This window comes from Heliangelus exortis, chromosome 17, assembly GCF_036169615.1.
Source record: "Heliangelus exortis chromosome 17, bHelExo1.hap1, whole genome shotgun sequence".
Taxonomy (NCBI): domain Eukaryota; kingdom Metazoa; phylum Chordata; class Aves; order Apodiformes; family Trochilidae; genus Heliangelus; species Heliangelus exortis.
In genome coordinates, this window is record NC_092438.1 from 10760485 (window position 1) to 10765879 (window position 5395).

A 5395-nucleotide genomic window follows, 5' to 3' on the forward strand; every position below is an offset into this window, starting at 1 on the left:
CTGTAGGTGCCTGCCTGCAGCGGGCAGACCTTTTGGTGTGTTTTCTAACTTTTTTTTTATTATTATTTTTAACCTTTGGCCACCTGGGTGTTGTTGCAGGAGGTTGTAGGGGAGAATAGATTGCGAAGCGGCTTCGAGAGAGCGCTGAGGCCGGAGGGGAGTTGATGGGGACATAAATAGCTATTATACACAATATCCCAGCTAAGAAGGTGACTTTGAACTCTGTAAGTTCCTGGCTTTGTTTGCAGCTGGAGTGCAGAGCAAATCCCGACTGCGGTGACTCCAAATTAGCCGCATCCTGCCGGAGTTGGCCACGGAAAGCAGGCGCTGCCCTGCGTGAGGTGGGTGGGCTGCAGTTCCAGCACATTAACTTGCCCTTTACGTTTCCCTGTGAAGGTTGCACAGGCAGAGGTGCCTGCACAAATTGTTCTTTCGCTTTCATTTTGTCCCTGGGTTTCTTGACTTTTCACTCCAAAGCTGGGAGCCTGCCAAGACCCACCGGGCAACCAGAACTGCTGAGTGGGCTTCGTCCTTGGGCCCAGGTAGTGTGTGGAGCTGTGGAAATAATTGATGCCCGAGGCTGAAATGCACAGTATCACCTGCTAAAACATGGCCTTGGTTAGTTACTGCCTACCTTTCAGTGTGTTTGGGTTTCAAATTGACTGATGCAGCATGCCATCGTTAAAAAACCCTCTGTCTAATTAGCCTTACTCTTCGTTTAGGAAATTGGGCATTTTAGCCTGTTCAAAATGAACTGATTCGTGATTAAATTCGGAATGGGGGATGAAGTAGGAATAGTTAAGCCAGAAGAAGCTAACTTCTGGGTTTTTTTAGTGAGAGCAGCTCTTTTTGTATGCAAGTTTATGGCTGTCTTGGAAAATGCAGCATTTAATTGCAGCATTCGTTCTTCCAGACGGCTTCCCTAATTGTTCTGCATTAACGTTAAAAGCTGCAAACATTGCAGTTCAGAACAGGAGCAGGTTTGCCTGAAGATCTCTCTGAATCCTGAGGAAGCAAGGTCCAAAGGGCAGGAAGAAAAAAATCTACTGCAGCGTTAGGATTGTGCTGCTGGAGCCTCCTGAGGTTTATGGAATCAGCCAAACCCCTCGTTAGCTCTGGGGGAGCTGGCAAAGGGAGACGTGCTCAGAGCTTCTTTGCTGGGTGTTTTTGGAGAAAGATTTTCTTCTGTTCTGGAGGATGGGAGGCAGTTGCAGGCTTGGCAGTGGTGGATTTGCCTTCCCAAAGAGCAGCATGCTGCATTTTCTCTGCTATGCAAGGGAAGGTTTGGCTTGGATGATGCTCCTGGCTGGTGGTCTGCTCTGTGCTGCATCCCCCCAGCCCTTCTCCTGCTCTTTCAGCTGTCCCCATTTTTTTGTGAGGCACTGATCCTGCCCTGTCCCTGCTTTCCTTGCACAGGGCAGCCATGGATCACCTCTGAGCCACATTCCAGGGGTGAAATGGGGTGGGTACAGCCCACCCGCCACCTTCCATCTCGTCCTGCAAACGGCGGCGGCCCGAGGCGTGCTGGGTTTAAAATGCCTGTTCCAGGCAATCAAGCAGGTTTGATTGGCTGAACACTCGTTTTATAATTTAATTTAGTCAGGAATCGTTTGCAAGGTAATAAAAAGAGACTTTGACTCCAAATACTCTCCAAATACTCTCATTTAATTCAATGAGAGACAGTTACTGCGGCGGGCTCGCCTCAGCCAGCTTCCCTCACCCCATCACGCTGACATCTTAAAGTGCTGTTCAGGGCTGTATATAAGAGTCACGATCCACAATGACAGCTTAATTGTTTCAGATCCTGACAAGGGGTCACCCCAAGCAGCCATCGTGTTTTGTGCAGGGCTGGCTGGGGAGGCAGTCGAGAGGAGGATTTACGGCTGGCAAATAGTTTAGAATTCCTCCGGTTGCGCCTGCTAAATGATGAACTGGTCCCTGGGGGATTGGGGCTATTGATTGTAATTTGCAGTTAAGCCCTCGCTTTCTGAGGAATCAGCATAATAAATACCCACCGCATTACAGCAGGGACGTGGCTGCAAGGAGGGAGAAGGGAAGGAGAGGGGAGGGGAAGTTTTTCCCTGCTCTCGCTGCTCCTGGGTTGGGGAGAGGCGTGGGCTCCGGGAGAACAGTCCCCAATTTAGTGAGATGCAGAAACCAAGCTCTGGAAGGGGGAGGATGCAGCTTGGAGGCTCTCGGGTAGTTTGTGGAGGAGATGTCCTGCTCTAAAGAGGATCCAGCATTGTCTGGATCCCCTCTCTGTGCCTGGCTTTGGGAGCTGGTTGTCCCAGCACTGCTTTGGAGAGAGGTGTGAGAGGGTGTGTGTGTGAGAGGGTGTGTGTGTGTGTGTGTGTGTTCATCCCTGTAATTTCTCTTAAATTTGCCTTAGTTTGGGGGCAAGGAGCAGGTCAGGGCCATTCACCAGCTGTTCACATCTGGCCTTGGTGACACTGAAGTGACACAGTTCTACATCCCTGGAGGGAAGGGGCTGCTGGGCTCTCCGGTGTGTCACTGGGGGTGGCATGGTCAGGGACCAGAGCTGGCTGCCCTTTTCCCCTCCAGCAGCTCTCTCCCTGCTGCTCCCCAGCTCTGCAGAGGGAACATCAAGCTCCCGTCCCTCTGCTCATGACTGGAGATGACAATAATAGCAGTCATCAAATATGCATTGGGTGGCAGCAGCCCGTGGCTGCCGTGCAGCAAATATGGTCCCGCGGCAGCCGGGGCAGTGACGGTCCCGGGAGGAGAGCGAGGCCAAGAGCACGACAGCAGCAGAGCCAGGGGCTTCGGGCAGCACCGAGCCGGCCCAGTGCCATGTGGGCCAGCTAGGCTACCCCAGGTGAGTGGCTGTGAGTCCCCCAGCTGGGTGGCACGTCCCTTGGGCTCGTGGAGGCCACGGTGGGAAGGGCCAGAGCGGGATGATGTTTGTGTGTGATGTTGGTCTGTGCGCAGTCGCTGCGGGACGGGGCTCGGCTCCTCGGGGTCAGGGTGTGCTGTGTGCCCTCCTCTCTGGCTCTCCCTGCCCATCCCCTGGCCCTGCAGATGCTCACTGCCTTCAGACCCTTCTCTCACCTTTCAACTTGCACTTTCCCTACAGTCTCAGCATTCCATCTGCCCTCCAGAGCAGAGCTTTGCTCTCTGACCACCGCTCCCTCCCTAAGCAGCCTCTGTCCCACACCTCCTGCCACCTTCCACCCTCATTCCTTTGACCTTGGAGCTGTTTTACACCAGGAAAGATGCCTGGCCCCACAGCCCACCATTATGGGGCCTTTGGGCTCTGCTTCAGGGCTTGGGTGATGGCTTGGGGCTGTCCCCTGGCTCTGGGGCCACCAGACATTGTTCCTGGGCAGTATGTGTCCTGCCCAGCTGGTCTCTGCTCCCAGCATCTGCTCTGGATTCTCCTCATATTAAAACCTCCCCTGTGGGCAGCTCTCGGTGTCAGGCAGCAGCTGGGAGGCAGGGACAAGGTGTGCATCACCCTGGAGATGCAGGGTGCTGAAATGAGCCAGTTCAGGGGTGTGATGGGTGCTCAGGGAGAAAAAGGAGAGACTCCTCGGTGCCTTGGGGATGTGGAGGACCCAGTGCTGCTGTCACCCTGCCCATTGCTGGAAGGGTCCAGCGTGTACTGGTGCTCCTGGTGTCCCTGGGGCTTGTGGCTTGGAGCAGCAAAGGTTGTGGTGGAGAGGCCCCATGTGCATGGGGGGACTTTGATATTGGAGACAGGATGCAGAACTGATGATGTGGAAAGGGGATGGTACCTGATGGGAGATGCTGCAGCCTGGAGGTATCTTGCTTGGCCAAGTGGGCTGGCACCATGAGGCCAGGGCATGACAATGCAGGAACTGGCACAGTGGGGCTGGCTGGAACTGGAAACAGGCTGTAAGTGGACCTGGGGCCAGCTGGTGACCCCAGACCTGCCAGGGGACAGTGGAGCTGCCCCCCAGGAGCTCTGTCCCAGCGATGCTGGTGCTCCAGAGGTATGGTCCCACGTTGTGCTGGGCTGGGGTGTGGGAAGCAGAACCCTGGTGGCCAAAGCCACCCTCTCCTTTCTGCAGCCAGTCCCAGCATGTCCCTGGGCTGTGGCAGTCGGACATGGCTGGAGTTGTTCAGGGGTGACAGGGTCCGAGAATGCTCTGGACGTTGTGTCCCAGAGACCCACGCCACATCACGCCCCCCAGGGAACCCATTGCTGCCAGGTTTTGCACCCAGGGTTCATCCCCTGTCCACCAAGGTGTTCTCCTTGTTCTGGGGAAGGCCTCTGGGTTCAGTCCAGCAGCTGCTGATGGTTATTTTGTTCCTCCAATTGCTGCAGACCTGGATGCTGCTGCTCCTCCCCTGGGACTCCCCAGGTACCCCCTGCAAGGGGATGCAGCAGGTGCTCTCCTGCCCATGGGGTGGTGAGTTCCCACTGCTGCTGCTTAAACTTTGATGAGCCTGCAGCAGCAGGAATCCAGCCCTAGCATTAACTTTTGATGTGGTCACCCCACGCCTGGGCACGTGTGTGTGTGTGTGTGTGTGTGTGTGTGTGTGTGTGTGCGCTAACACGCCACCATCGCTGGGCACATGTGTGGCACATGCAATCCCCCCATTGCCATCCATCTGTGGGCACACGTGGCACCCTGTACACACATGCAACATGTATGACATGACATGGGGGGCACCCTGGTGGGCCCTGGGCTCCCCTCCATGTTCCAGTGGGGCTGTGGGGTTTGGTCTGGTGTTGGGTTCCTCCTCTGTGGTGTTCCCCCTGGCTGTGCTCCTGGTGCCGGCGCCGCGCGTGCCCTGGGCTCTGCAAAGTGGTCACCTCTCTCTTGGTGCTGTGGTTTGGATTTGTGGTGGCAGACGGGTCCTTGGGCTTCGTCCCACTTTGTGCTGGCTGGGCGAAGAGGCTGCTTCCCCAGGGAAGAGCACATGGAGGCGGCAGGGTCCAGTTCTTGGGGCGGTGACTGTGCCTCTGCGCCGTCCTCTGCAGCGTCGCCCTGGGGGGATTTTCCTCGCCATGGGAGGCCCTTTCCTGCTCCTTTGGAAAAGTCTCGGGGCTGGATCGGAGCATCCCTTACATTATTGATGCTGCCGCAAGCCCCGGCGGTTGGGTTACAGCCGGAGCTCAGCCGCCAGCACCGCGCCGGGTGCCGCAAGAGGCAGCTCCCCCCGGGCTGCGCCGGGGCTGCCGTCCCAGCGCCCCAGCGCCATGCCAAGCGGGGGGACACCGGCGGCCAAGGGAGCCACGCACCAGTACGTGCCTCGGCGAAACTGGGTGCAGGTAAATAACCCCCCGGGGCAGGCTGCGGGGTCGGGAAGCAGACGGTGTGCTGGGAGCTGCCTCGTGCCGGTGCGGGGCACCATCTCCCAGGGCTGCCCCGGTGGGGCTGGAGCATGAGTGGGCGCCACTGCCAGG